General features: G+C 44.5%; 1 protein-coding gene across 3 annotated transcripts in view; it reads right to left on the bottom strand.

The window, feature by feature from the left end:
• FYN (FYN proto-oncogene, Src family tyrosine kinase) overlaps nt 1–15807 on the bottom strand; it is a 211467-nt gene that overhangs the window by 182674 nt on the left and 12986 nt on the right. For all 3 annotated transcript variants that reach the window (XM_082634123.1, XM_082634122.1, XM_082634121.1), the window contains exon 2: nt 2350–2389. The gene's annotated coding sequence lies outside the window, so the exon portion shown is untranslated. The remainder of the gene's footprint in view (nt 1–2349; nt 2390–15807) is intronic.

Raw genomic sequence — 15807 nt, 5'->3', positions numbered from 1 at the left:
CTGTCTTTACCAAAATGTTCAACTGAAAGAGAAAACCCAAAAATCTACTGGGAAAAAAACACACCCTGACATCAGTGATTTTTCTTCACTTGGGATGGCTGACAGGTGTCACTTACTTAAACAATGGAGGCGCACCCCGTACTAGATTCTTCCTGGCAGATATGTATATAAATACAGGCAAAAAGAATAGTTTGTATATCTGTACTCAACAACCTTCTCCGAGCATTAGAAAAAGATTCTGGAATTAGAGCTTTTGAATTAGAGCTTTTAAAATAGTGAACTCCCCTTGGGCGGTTAAGCGTCTTTCAGGTCATTAACTCCTTGTCTGAGAGGGTACAGGCAGAGCCCTTCAAAGAGGCCCAAACTCACACAGCCCAAGAAGCATTTCCCACCCCCCACTTAGCTTCTTTTATTCTAACTTCCCTCAGTACTTACAAACACCCAACCCACATGACAGGGTCGGTCACATTCATTCCTCTGTTAGACAATCACTGCTGCCAGAGTAGTACCTGGAGGTACAACTGATCAGGCTCTACCTGAAAGGAGCTCCCAGCCCGCAATGGGCCTTATTAAGTTTTCTTTAGACTGTGGCCAACTGTCACTTTTCGTTTTTGATTCAAGGCTCAAGTCAGAAAATGAAAAAAAATATGTTTTGTGTTTTTAAGTTAAAAAATGAAGACTTTTACTCGGTCCTGGAAAAGAGACCACTTTCCTGATGAGAAAAATGAGGCTCAGAAAGGAGAGTGGACTTGTCTAAGATCTTAGAGCATGTCAACAGCAGAGCTGAAGCAAGAATTTAATCCATTCCACTCGGGGTTCCCCACCCCATTTACCAAGCCCTCTGGTCTGCCCGGTCCTTGGAACACAAACAGACACGCTTCCTCCATGAGCTGGACCTCCCCACCTAGTGGCTGTGGGATTCACGCTGGGCTGCATGAGGCCAGGCAAGCCCCGCAGCATGGAACAGCACCAGGCACTTCCTGGGTACCCCTGCCCCCAAGGCGTTCTGCTGTTCTGTGCTATACCACCCTGGGGTGGCTCCTGGCACCCAGAGGCTCCTCCTACTGGGGGCCTGGCCTGGCCCAAGAGGGCCACAGTACTCACCCCCATAGGGAAGTCTCTGCCGACCCCTGGCTTCCACGGCCAAAACCTAACCGATGGGGGTTCTACAAAGGCTCCCTTCTGCTGGCCCTGACTAGAGCCCTTTTATTTCCCAGTCCCCTTGGTTTGTATGAGCTGAGAAGGCCAGGACTGAGAGGAGATCGCTTGGGGACTGCACGGGGTCAAAGGTGAGGGGTTGCTCGTAATTGGTGTCGAGCAACGTTTCAGATAGTATACTTCCTCAGCTTAAAACAAAGGTGCATTGTCTGCAGACAGAATGGCTCCAGTTCAGGGGAAGAACCTCTCTCACACATAAATTCAAAGTAAGAAATAACAACCAGGTCATCTAGGATGATGAGGTGGCAGTCTCTGACTGGCCAGGGAGCCAGTGAAAAATTACACCCAAGACGATGTGACTGGGCAATGGAGTCTGGGGCAGAAAGGGATCCTACAGGTGGCTGGTGAGACCTGTGTAAGTCCAGCCTTTCCTGGGAACCCAAGGTGCCTGGGAGACGAGAGAAGCACAGGCAGAGAAGACTCGCCAGCATTCACAGAAAGAATGAAAACCCCGGTTCCTTCACACATCCCCTCCCTCCAGCAGCTTCTCTGGATGCCCAGCCCTCAGCCTGAGCTTCCAGAGCTCTTCTTGCACAGCTCTATCATATTGTATAATAATTACTCGTGTATTATCCGTCACATTCATTTTTGTCTCAGCAGAGTCCAGCAAGGTGTCTAACACCCAGTGGGCAGCAACGTTAAGTGAATGAAAGCATGACCCGTTACACAGTGACTGCAATTCGAAGGTACAACTAGGGCAGCAGTAAGCAGCAGCCATCTGAGAGCAGAGGAAAAACCAACAATGAATGAACTACAGGGAACCTCCCTTAACCAGAAGTCAGAGGGCTGCCCATCCCTCACGAGCCCCTGAAGGCTCAGCAGCCACGGGACAGCTGTTCTGTTCTATTTCTGGGCTGGGGAGACATATCTTAGAGCTAAAACATATGTTCCCATAATTATCAAAATTGAGTGTTACAAATAAGGGAAGGGGGAAAGTAGCAGGTTCACCTAAGTGAGCTAAGACTTTCTATATCATATACCAGCTCCACCTCCAACTCAACCTCTCTCTTAGAAACCTATGGGCTCAGCGTCACAATTCCAAGTTCAAAGTGGACAAAATCCTGGGTCTCAGTGGAAAACCCTCTCTAATTTACAAGGCACGTGCTCTTAGTACAAAACTTGCCAACTTACTTTTTCCACGTCTAGATCAGCATCCTGCTTCTTCAAAAAACTGTAGAAGAAAAAAAAAAATAGACGTCAGAAGAGAACTGAGCACTCTTCGCCTGTAAACCACCCACAAAGCACCACCACAGAATTTTCATTTGCTGCAGACAATCAATTTGCCCACAATTTTTTTTTCTTGTTCACACAATTGTTGTGAAGTCACAGTTGCCACAAACACCTGCCTGCAACTGCAAAGACCTGGCCCCGTACCACCAAAGGAAGCCAGCATGAGATCTTAACTTTTCAGAGCCAGGAAAAGTAGGGATGGAGGTCTTGAGTGTGTACACACACACACACACACACCGCTTCTTCAGAGTGCCTACAAGTCATCCATAGCTGGGACACACGGAAAATGTGTCTCCAAGGTCTTGTTCAACTTACCTCTTGGCTTAAATCTCCCCTTAGTCCCGAGACCCTATCTGCTCCACTTCCTGTCTGACTGCGGGTGAGCCTCACTGTCAAAACAGCCTTCTTGGGATGGCCCTGCTTTCCCATCAGCCGGGGTTCCCCTCTCCAGGAGACCTGCCAACCCACCAACCTGCACAACTTGTAAATGGAAATCTAGTCCCAAGATCACCTTAGAACCTTGTGTCAAGCCCCCGGCACAGCTGATGCTGACTCGGACGGCACCCACGCCCACTTTACATGAATCTTTAAAGTGCCAGGAGCAGAGTGGCAGACCTCCAGCTTGCTCATGCACTCTGCCTACAACCTGCCAGTATTACGGTACCTCATTTATTATTTGTGATTTTAGCTGTCCGAATAAAGCTTCAGCTTTAACAAGGTGTCTAAAGAGAACAATAACAATGGTTGAATGGAATTACGTTGACAGTAGTAATGTTAGGGCAGAAAGTAAAAGGTTTGAGAAATCTGGAAGAAAAAAAGGCAGAAACATTTTTTCCTATCTTAGTAGAGACTCAAACTTGTTTTCAGTATGATTCTTAGCATCTTTCTTCCTGGTCAATGGCTTAAAATACCCCCATCGTAAACTACCATCCCCATCAAAACCACCCCCCCACACACACACAAAAGAGAATTTTTGCGCTGTTTGAAAGACGGTGTAATTAACAGTCACATCTTTGTTTCGTTTAATCAAAGATGACTCAGAATGAAGGGAAGAATAAATGACCATGGGGAAGAGAATTAAAAACTCATATATTGTCTTCTGCAGAGGGGCATTCAAATCATAAACTCACTGCAGACACGCAAGAGGAGCAGCACGGAGGCTGGAGGCAGAGGACGCACTAACGAAATCGCCACAGCCCGTGCCTCAGCAACCCACAACCCCCATCTCTTCCTTGCTTCTGAGACATGCTGTCTTGTCCTACCAAACAGGCAATATATGCTTTTTCTTCTGGCTCACCCACTGGGGATCTAGACACTGTTGAGCTGTAAAAAAATAAAAATAAAAAGGGAATTCCCTCTGTCCAGAAATTTCAACTGGCCTCCCTATAACCAGCAAAGAGTAAGTCAGTACTATGAGAACTTTTCACCAAAGGGAACATCTATACAGTGGAAGTCTGACTTCCATTCTTGAACACTTTGAAAGAGGTTTAGGAAGGCTGTCATTCTGATTTATAAAATGGAATGTTCTAATATGCAAGGTGAAAGATTCCTTCATCTGCCACAGAAAGAGCAGTTGAAGAATCATTACCCTTTTCCAAAGTAGTGAGGAAACTTCGCCTCTCCCACGCACACAGCACAACTGCAGTCACACAGGATACCCAGTTCAGCAACAGGCTCTGAAAGAATGAGCCTTTGGGGCTTCCCTGGTGGCACAGTGGTTGAGAGTCCGCCTGCTGATGCAGGGGACACGGGTTCGTGCCCCAGTCTGGGAGGATCCCACATGCCGCGGAGCGGCTGGGCCCGTGAGCCATGGCCGCTGAGCCTGTGTATCCGGAGCCTGTGCTCCGCAATGGGAGAGGCCACAACAGTGAGAGGTCCACGTACAGCAAAAAAAAAAAAAAAAAAAAAAAAAAAAAAAGAATAAGCCTTCACTCCACGGTACCAAAAGGAAAACTGAGAACCTGCTTGTAGCTGCTGGCTCACTACTACACAAGGAATCTTATCCATACGTACATATATGCGGCATCATCCAATTTCTTTTTCAGGCTTACTAGACAGATCGAGCTAATTAACAAAGACAATACATATATGTATCATCCTGCAGCCAGAACCCAGAAGGATGTCACAGCATTAACTTCAAAGACTCCCAGCAAGCACACACGGCCTGAGATATTTTTAGGCGCCAGCTCCATTGTTTCAAAGAGGATATGGATGGATGAAATAGAACTGCCTGAAAGTAAAATTCAGGTGGCAACCCATTTTGAATGAAGAGTGGCATTAGTTTTTAAAACCAGTTCTATCTTTCTTAAATAAAGGCTGTTTCTGAAAGGTCTAGAGGAAGTAAATTTTGGTCATCAAATGTTTAGGTGAAATAGAGGTAACATGTTATTTCAATGGCTCCTATATTTTAAAACTTGACCAATTATTCTCCTACTTTATCTGTTTTCTAAATCTAGATTATTGTAATATCCAAGTTTTAAGATTCTAACACTTAAGGCAAGATAGACACCTCCCTCCCCATATGTGTGTATGTGTATGTGTGTTTACAAATACAGATATGCACATGTATTTATACAGATATTTTAAATAGTTGACTATTTCGATATAAATGTATTCAGTGGTGGGCTTGTGGGCATCAGGGCATGTTCCATGCTTTTATTCTTCCTGCTGAAGTAGTGCTGATGTTTTGTTTGAGAACATGACTGAAGTGACCCAGATTCCCCACTGGAAAAGGCAGATCCAGAAATGCTGCAAATGTGTGATCAACTGCAGGAACTGAAGCCGAAGGACGAGGCCTGGACCCAGAATGAACCACCCCCCACTCTTTAGATCAGCTCAAGTTTTCCCTCAGTGGCGGAATACACAAAGATTTTTATTTTTAGAGAAACCTCTAAGAACACGGAGACGCACTCAACTTTGAGCTCCCTCTTGATATAGCCACACCCCTGCCTCCACTGATCTCCTCTTTCCACCTACACACCTTGCGATAGCACAGTGCCGGCAGAGGAATAACCAGGCCCAGCAAAGGGGCACTGGCCACATGTTCGGAGAATGGCAAGAGGCTTGGCAGTGCACGGGGGCGGCTGAGGACGGTGGAAGGCTGCTGGGAGAAAGGTGGGACGCTAAGGCAGAGGCCAGGTGGTGAGAGACAGCATATACCAGCTCAGAAGTCAGGCAGTGAGGGGCACACTTCTGCACCCATCAGTATATTCTCAATCTGCTTCTATCCCAGGAAAGGGCAGAAAAAGAGACCCAGCCCCCAGCATATTCCTGGCACTGGACTAAGCATCGTCATCCCAGTCTCACCCACTGTGCTGGGTAAGTAGAATCTTCTCCTAATTGGCCTTCAGGGCTCAGGACAGAATCACTTTCCTGCTTCTGTCTCCCTTTGGTCCCACTTCTCTGAAGAACTGGATTTCATCTCCGGTGTGTTCCTACAGCACTTCTGCAGTACCTGTTTCCCTGCCTCTCCTGCTCGAACGCTGGCTCATCTGTGGCCAGGATGGCACTGAGTACGGTGCCTGCTGCATCACAGGCACTTGGGCCGCCTCTGTGGATGGAGGGGTGAACGGTTGAGAGGGGTGGTGTCAGGGTGACTAATGAAGAACTGACCAACAGAAATAAAGGAAATGAAACCGCGCTGCATCAGGCTGACCCGCTGCCTCCTGCACGTACGAGCAGAGTGGGTACTGGGGAAGGGGTGTAGAAACCCAGGGTGCACCCACATACCACGCACACATACACACATAACCAGAAGACGACCTGTTCTTTAAATTTAGTCCTGTGTCTTTAGCTACAAATAAAGGACAAAGATCCAATCTGGAGATTCTGCTGTTAGTTTTAATATTACCCAGTGTTTCCTTTCTACTTAAAAAAAAAGTGACTGGGAAACCATTCAATACATTAGAATCACTATGATTCAATACATCAGAATCATAATCACGTCTTGTATAAGGTGGAGATTTAAGGAAGGGCCATGATGAATTCAAGATTTAAATCATGGTTAGGCTTCTGTTTGATTATTTTAAGAAATGGACGATTGAGAGAGAAATGAGGGATACTTTCCTCCTGCCACAGAGTCTCCTCTATTCCCAGTTCAACCCTTTTTACTACTTGCAAAAGACTTAAAATATTCATTGACCTGCCAAAAAACATCTGCACGTTACTAGACACGTCTCCACATATTCACGTCTGAATGGCTTCTTTCTGCTCCAACGATCACAGATCTATTCAATCAAAACTCAAGTGAGAACTCAGAGCTGTACGTGGTGTAATGTCAGTGGCGACTGAGGATAAAATGGCCATTTGATAGCAGCTTCCATATCAAGCGTGTCAACAGGGACAGTGTTCCTTCGGTTATTCTTAACTTAGGATCCAAGGCACAAAAAAGACCAGGCAGGGCCAGACTCTGCCACAATTCCAAAGAAAGCTGAGACACATACAGAGTGCACACAGAAGCGCCTCAATGTTCTCTGGCGAAGGGGGGGCTCCTGGCTCCCTGCCTGCAGCCCGGGAACAGGCCCACTCTCACAGTGGGCGCCCGGGGCCTCCACAGCTGCACACAGACACGCAGGGTACCACGATCTGCTGTGCGTCCCACAGCTGGGGCAGGCCCCGGGACGGGACCCAGCTCAGACAAGGCCTTCCGTTGTGGCGTATTCCTCATGGCCCCGTTTCCCCAGGAAAAAATGTTTTTTCCTCCGGCCATTCATTCTGGCCCCAGACGAGCTCATCCTCCCGTGTCTTCCTGCACACGTGAACCTTCTAACAAGGTTCGAGATGGCAGCAAAGGTGTGAGATGGCAGCACCTGCCACTCTTCTCCCACCTTACCCACCCCTAGTAGGGGCACAAGGATAAGTGCACGTTCAGAATGCTGAGGGGCACAGGGCAGTGAAGAGCCTGGGAACAAGTCGATGCCACGCCCAAGGGCATCTTCAGCACCCTGACATCAAGGGGACCCCGCAGGAATTCAAAGGAAAGGCGCTAGTCTGGGGGAGGACAGCAAAGGTGGCTGGAGAACACCCTTGAGTCTCCCACGTAAGGAAAACATCGTGGGCCTTGGCCAGTGTCGGATACACTTTGTTTGACTACCTCATTCTTATTTCTTTCATATAAATATTCCTTCACCGCACTGAAAATCTGCAAACTCTGGGACCCCTGTGATGACGGAGCTTTTACCTCTGGCCAGTGTTTCTACACACATATGAAAGTTAACCCTAGGGCTTCCCTGGTGGCGCAGTGGTTGAGAGTCCACCTGCGGATGCAGGGGACGCGGGTTCGTGCCCCGGTCCGGGAAGATCCCACATGCCGCACAACGGCTGGGCCCGTGAGCCACAACTACTGAGCCTGCGCGTCCGGAGCCTGTGCTCCGCAACAGGAGAGGCCACAACAGAGAGAGGCCTGCATACCGCAAAAAAAAAAAAAAAAAGTTAACCCTAGTGGAGCGCTGCCATCCTGCCTGTCACAACTGACAGCACACGTAACCTTCTGAGAGAAACAAAGAGGAGGGGGAGGCGCCTCAAGTATGAACAATATACCCAGTACAATTAACTGCACGGTCTATTGCAAGCAGTAAGGCACAAGCGTAGGCTCTACCACCCAATGATCTCTCTCACCACTAAGAATTACGCTCCAAAACACAGAATTTTGGTCCACAGCCAGGGAGGAAGCAGTTGGCTTGGAAACCAAGTTCTGTCCTAGCTCTGCTGTTTATTTGCTCTGCGACTGGGCAAAGGGAGAGGGTACAGCAACAGTCACATATTAAACAACCCACAGGGGCCGGGCAGGTAAAGGAAATGAATGGAGCAGGTGAGACTGGGGCTGGGGTGAGCTGAAGTGCCCTGCCCCATCCCAAGAGGACAGCTGCAGCGCTGCCTGGGAGGGCTGTTATCATGAGGGAAGGCAGGCTCAGTTTTGCCAGACCTTCCAATTTTTTGTTTGCTTTCAAGAGAAGCTGGAAATCTCAGTTTTTATACAAAAGTGCCCAACTTTTAAATGTTGGTTTAAATTTTTAAAATGCACCATGTGGTCCAACAAAACATAAATGAGGGTATCGTACAGCCCATAGACTGGTTTGCTATCTTTATAAGTCATAAGAGCTATCCCTTGGTTTCTCTTTCTGTTAAATAGGAAGTTGATTGCTATCTGCCCACCACTTGGGGTTTATTTAAGAGCACAGAAGGGGTTTTTATTATCATATAACAAAAAATCCAAGTACATTCAGATGCACGAAGCAGGGTAATCCAATTTTTTAAAAAAAAAAACCAGGGTTTACACAAATGCTCACACATGGGGCTTGATGTTTTGTAGAATTATTTGAAATGTATACTTCTACATAATAGCTTCTAAAAAAACAAAAGAGGTAAATTGTAATAGTCTTAGAGGATGAGGGGTGAGTAAGTGGAGTGAGTGGTGGGGTAAAAGCTTGCTTGGAATGGCTTTGATTTTTTTAACAAATGCTATGTGGAGACCAGTAGTGGAGACAGCCCTCTCGAGAGGCTCTGCCATCAAGGGCAGCAGGGGTGTGAGGTGGCTGCCACAGGAGAACGCGAGGTGAAGATAACATATTTTAAAAATGGATGAAATTACAAATGTGTGTATGTTGATGGAATGAACATGTTAAAGCAAACAGACAAGCAAGCAAAAAAAAAAAAAATTCAAGTACTAACTAAAGGAACTGTGTCAGCAAAATACTAGACAGTGTTGGGTGCAGTAAAAATTGTATTAGTAAGAGTTAAAAAGCCAAGATCTAGTTATACAGGTTTTCCTAAACAAGAAGTCAGAAAAAAAAGAAAAAATCTTTACTACAACACACACTGTCCCACATTTTACACTGTGCCATTTCTGTATTTGTCCTTTTTAGCCTACTTCTAGCAGAGTCTCTCTCTTTGCTAAAATACATTAGTTGCCATGGAAACGATGTCATAGTGCGTAAAACCATTTACTGTCCTTGGAAAGGCATTCATGATAAAACTGAACAGCAGCATGTTTTAAAAAGAGATCCAACAGAAAGCAGTTGTGTAAGAACACAAGATCTCAAAATGACTTCAAAGTATTCCTCCACCACCACTGTCACATGGTCCTGTTTCCCCCAAATCAACCAGAGAAGCACTTATCCTTGTTACAGACACCAAGTATATGCAAAACAAAATCTCTGACCTAATGTTGGAGAAAACAATAGACTCACTAGAATTCACACTTGCCTCCCTGGGTGGAGGGAGGGGGCGGGAGGGGGATGGGAGACTGCAGAATCAGGATAGTCTGTAGGCATCATAACATCTCTGCTAACGGGGACGATTTAGTCCTGTGATACATTCTGCTGTCCAACTTTGTTATCAGAGGTAGAAATAATATTCAGGACATAGAGATTGAGACTTGTATTCCTTATCCCCAAAGATTAGCAAGACACTCCCTCTTTTTTCCTTTCATCAACTCAAATCATATTCACTCCTTTGAGAAAATACACTGAGCATCTCTCATGTACCACACTGGGGAAGAAAACAGACAGGCAAGGTACATGGCACCAGGAAGCTTAAAATCTAGCGGGGCCAGCTGGGCGGGTGGGAGCTTAAGAGGCTTCCTGGGCCATGTGAAAAGCTCGACTTTATTCCAACTCAAGAGCACGGCACTGAGGGGTGTTACCCAGCAATGTGGTCTCAGTGGATTTTTAAAAGCTTGCTCAGCTGTGGGACTGGAGCCAAGAGTAGAGGAGGGCAGAGCGGTAGTGTTATCAGAACAGCCTGGCCCAAAGAGGACGGCACAAAGCAGACGGAGAAATGTGATCTCTAACTAGGGTGACCTTAGGCCATGGCTTGTCTGTGAAAGCGCTAGATTACACCCATTGTCCCAGCAGCCTGTCAGATGAAGCTTTTGTCCAGATGTTTCATTTTTTAAACCAAGGACTGTTATTAAGAGTTGCATTAAAATGCACCGAGATTGGCTTTAACCGTGGTCTTGCCTACCAGTGATGAGACAACTGGACAGTGAAGAGAATTTTCTTCCTTACGTGTGATGAAGTCTGAATGGTAACCAATGACAATCCATCTCCTTTCCTGTCCTTTTCCAATCTTGGCTGCAGTAAATACCTCTCTTTCAAGGAAAACAGGCAGGATGCTCACCAATAAAATAAAGAGCACTTGGACACGAGCAGCTGGGGCAGCTAACTCCTCCCATTCTCAATTGGTAGAGCCCCTGCCAGACACTGGATGTACTGACCAGTTGTGCTGACCCACACTGCGGCCTGAGATGCACAAAACACTGGTCAGAAGGATCCGTGGGAAACAGAAAATTACAGGTTAGGTGTATGTGAAATGTTTACAGGAAATAGACCTTCTCAAGAATGGTGTGAATGCTCTCATTACAGTGTTTTTGTCATTTATCTATTGTTACTCTATTTTACTTTGCAATATCCTCTTCAGCAGCAATGGACTGAAAAAGAAAAAAATGCATATTAAATGAAAAATGACTGAATTTTTGTTTTTTTAAGAAAGCTGATGTTAGCTCGCACAAAATGTTCATTGGGATTATTCACCGTGGTAGCCTTAATGATATAATTCACTATATAAGTCCAACCTGCTAAAGAAGCATCAGTAATTACTTCAAATGTTAACAGTTATTGTAACAAGACTGTGCCCAAGGATGACAATTCAACATAGGCAGCTATGGAAGGTTCACTGACATAGCACTCTAGGAAGCATGACTTTTCCTTTAGATCAAATGACTGCTATTCTATGTTGACTCCGCTTATTTTTAAGTTCAGGGTGTTTTTTGTGCACATAGGAAAAGTGAAGCGAGAGCTTTCATGTGTCGGTTTCATTAGCAGACGAAAAAACCACACAAATGATTCCAGTTGTATGTTAGTATTAACAGGTGTTTGAAACAGAAGAATCAATTAATTTCAACTATGGTTTGATTTTTTTCCCCATCTATTTCCTGGGATCAAAATGAAGCTGGTGGAAGTTCATTCTGTCACAGATGAAACATCTCATGCTAATGCGACTGCCAACGTAATTTGTCACAAGTTTAACACGAGATGAAATTATTTGTTTTTGCAGAATACAAATACAAATTTTGTGAGGCTATAAATAATTGTCCTTACTAAATCAAGCAATCTATGGAGCAGAAAGTTATTTGACGTGGGTGTGGCATACGCATAATTCATAACTGCATTCAAACAAGTGACTATATCCTACCAATTCAAAATAAACTATAAATGTATAAATGGATAAATAGTTAGAAAAACTGGAACTCTGAAATTTTTGTGATAAAGTGCTTTGTGAATACAAAAAACACTTCAGCATGGTAGTACACGCCTTCTATTTGCCGCCTGTCATCATCAACTAGGTTTTAGAAATGTTTGATAAATGACTCTCTAAGTGAACCTAAGTCTGCCGTGCTGGTATGTGGATGAATCCTGTAAAGTCTGGGTGCATCCTGTCGCAAAACAGTTGGAAATCTTTGCTCAAACTAGTGAATGAAGTGCCAAAACACTTCAGCTTTTAAAAAGCATTTAACAAAGTGCAGTTACTGAAAACAAGGCTTGCGGATAGGAAGATGTTAAAATTTATCCCAACAAAAGCAAAGGAAGCCACTAAACACATTAGATAATTCAGTGCCTAAAATTTAATTCTGAAACAGTATTACAGATATTTTGGAGTATCTCAACTTGTGGCAATATTTTGATGATGTTCCTGGTTTTAATTGGATACATTTATATTCTGTACCACAATGGAGTGAAATTATGAATGATCTATGATTTTGTGTCACCTAAATGTGATAAAGCATTCAAAAGGACCATAGGGGGACTTATTTTCATGAGTTTTGCCTTATAAAATTATTTATTGAAGATAAGAATCCTGAATGGGGGTAAAAGGCTTGTGAAAATACTTGGGCTAAAATGTTCACACATTTCGGTGTGGAAAAAAGTTATTCTGAGAAAACCCTCCATTTAGCAGAATTTGCTCTGAGCTTACGTGCATCTGTAGAAAGAGTTATTTTCTCAGTTAAAAATATTGTGATGTATACATAAATGTGTATTGAAGATAGTAATAGTTTCAAATATTAACTATAAAACACAACTTTGAAGGAAATTGTGGGTAACTCTATGAGAATTAAAAACAATTCATTCTTTATAAAATAAGTGACATGAGTATTAAAGACATATGGCTGAAAAACTGGCTAAAGTGAGTGAATATGTACCAAGAATAATTATTGTCTTATGTTCTTTTTCTTGTGTAGATAACCAGTATAAAAAGATTTTTTTGCTCTAATGTATAGGGACATGTTTTTAAGTTTTAGGAATTTTATTTTTGAGAAGATTGTGAATAAAACTATTTCATAGGTCAAAAATATTATGAAAATGATATCAGTTAATAAATCAGCAGGTTTTTTAAGTTCTATAATTTAAATTATTTTAGTGACTCCTTTCAAAAAATGTTAGGGTCCCCTATCCCTCGCTCTCTTGGCTCCCCCAACAGATGAGAGAAAATATGAGATGTATTTATGTTTTGAGAAGATGTGTTCAAAGTGTCACCGTAATTTTCTAGTAGGAAAATACAAAAAGCAGTATCCCAACAGGCAACTTTCCACCTGACTCCACCCCACCAAATGTAAGCTTTTTAAAGCAAAACGAAAGATTTCTCTTCCAAAATTACTAGGCATTTCAAGAAACAGCAGGTTTTAAAACATCCTCTTAAATGCAACATCATCCTCGTATGAATGTTGGAGACAAAATGTATTCAAAAAGAGCTAACCGGTTTTTTTCCCCCTCTCTCATTTGAGTGTTCTGGTAACTACTTATGAATTATACTTGGAAATGAATCCCTTCATAAACTCATGCTTTTTTTAGTACATGAGGACTGAATAAAAATGAAGTGCTTCTCCCCTTATAGTCTGTCAGAGACTGTAATTTCTAGTATTCACCCTGATACCTTTAAAGTATGGAACTGAAGGATCACACCCCGTAAGAATTACCTTCTAGCCTCCAGCATCCCAGTTAAGTTCATTAGAGAAAGGCCTGAAATTCTAATACCTTCCATTGACCTGAGACTCCATGGCAACCAAGGTCCTTCCTTCCAGGACACTGGGAGGAAGTGCCACCAACTAAACAATAGGAAGCCCAAGTTCCCCACTGCACTTTGGAATATCTGGTGGACAACTCTGCTCCTTGAGAGGACAGATCTTCCCACTTCTTGCCCAAAATGAACCTAGTACAGGTAGGCTAAGCCACAATTTACCCAAAGGAAAAAGCATATTATAGGAATACAAGTAAGCAAATTTGCCACCGTCACCGTCACCATCATCATCCTGTTAAAATACAGCTCAAATGCAACGTAGAAGGTTTGAAACGTATACTTCCTACTCAGCTGCATACATTTCTCCACAGTTGAATTCAACTTGATCATGACCACTGCATTTCTGCTGATGGTAGAAAAAACAATCTTGCTACTTCGAGATAACTTGCTCTTCAGATTTAAAATTTTCGTTGCTTCAGGGCAATTAGTCAAATTGAGCTCATCTCAGACTACCTCTCAGGGCTGTGTTCCTTTTCCTCTCCCTCCTTCCCCCAGGGGGAAGACTAGAGACCACCACATGATGGGGCGAGGACCTGGTCCAGGCACTGCCCTCTAAGCCCTCACTGGCCTCCCTGGGATGTCTCATCCCTTTGTTTTGGGTGCTAGCCTGGTTCTGCTGATGTGATTGGTGGAAATCTGCAGCCAGTCTTCAGCCTGGCCCAGTTCATTCTGTGCCCTCTTCATCCTGACCCGGGGACTCTCCAGCCCAGCTCCCGCAGCACCACCACATTTGTCCTAGGGGGCCTGCAGGATTGTTGGGATTTCTCCTATATCACATGTAAGCTTTGGGAAATGAGGGGAAGGCATATCATCTCAGGGCTGTTTCTGCCTAAATATGCCCCAATGCAGGGTCCACTCCAATGTGGCTTCCTTCCAGATAACCAGATGGGGGCGGGGCAGATTCTCCTCTGCCCACCTGGAGTGTGGCATCTCAGTGACCCATTCATTTCTTATCTCTAGCCTCCTCCAAATCTCTACAAACTCCATCCTCTAACCCAGGAAGGCATTTCCTCCTTCCTGCAGCCCCCCCATCCTGCGTGGCTGACTGTACAATATACGCCACGTCTTCTGAGATCTGGCTCCTCGGAATCCGCAAATCACTTTGCTTCTAACAAAGCCTGCCTCTCTTAAATGAAGGCCTGGGCTAACTCTGGTCTCCGAAACATGCCTCAAGGTCCTGTTTTGGAAGTCAAAAGCTGAACAATGTCTTCTTTGTCTTAGGCCATACTCTGTCCTTCCCCCAAAGTAATGGAATCCTCCGCCTCAATGGGGGAGACTCCCAGGGCAACAAGAATTAGAAGGAAGGAAAAGTAAATTGAATACTAGTTCAAAATATTATCCCCACTGAACCAGGTGGTCATAATGCAAGTTCTCAGAGGTCCCAGAATACTCATCCAGGATTTTTTTAAAGTGCAACATAGGGCTTCTCTGGTGGCACAGTGGCTGAGAGTCCGCCTGCCGATGCAGGGGACATGGGTTCGTGCCCCGGTCCGGGAAGATCCCACATGCCGTGGAGCGGCTGGGCCCGTGAGCCATGGCCGCTGAGCCTGCGCGTCCGGAGTCTGTGCTCCGCAAAGGGAGAGGCCCGCATACCGCAAAAAAAAAAAAAAAAGTTCAACATACTGACATGTCGTTTTTCTACAAGACACCATTTATACATAATTTGAACCAAGGGCAAAAAGGGAACTATGGTTTCTATTTTCTTGAATTCTTTATATAAGAATTATTGTCCTTGATCTCTATTCTACTGTTGAGTGGATCCATTCAACAGGAAGCCACCTTGTTCAGCATCATTTAGAACTCTCCATCTCCTGGGTTTCTTTTTCCCAGGGCCTTCTCGCCTTTGCCTCTCCTCCTCCGTATCCACTGTGTTCACCCATCATATCCCTAAAAGCTCAGGCCCTTCCTTGCCTTATCCATCATCCCAATTCCAGCTCACTCCCCTATCCAGCCTGAACCCTACTTTCAGCTAATTCAACTGATGCTTTATTTAATCTCTTAGAACGTCTTCTTCATTTGACTATTCAAACCAACTCTCACCACAAGGTCAGATTTTCCATTCCAAAGTAACAAGTACTACCAAGCAAAGTCACAAAACCGGGCTAAAGGGACCTATTAAAAATACTTACAAATTCCAAAGAAGCTTCACTATTTCTCTGTAATACTTTTTATCCATCTATAACACATTATCCTATGTTTTCCCGGCTGTTTGGGCTTTTTCTATATTCTCCAAGTCTCCCTCCCATCCCCAAATCTTCCAACCTCGGATGATGGCTCAGCCTCCAA

This window comes from Mesoplodon mirus (genome assembly GCF_964341445.2).
Source record: "Mesoplodon mirus genome assembly, chromosome: 10".
NCBI lineage: Eukaryota > Metazoa > Chordata > Mammalia > Artiodactyla > Ziphiidae > Mesoplodon > Mesoplodon mirus.
The sequence above is the reverse complement of the archived record's forward strand: the minus strand, read 5'-3'. Positions and strand labels throughout refer to the sequence as shown.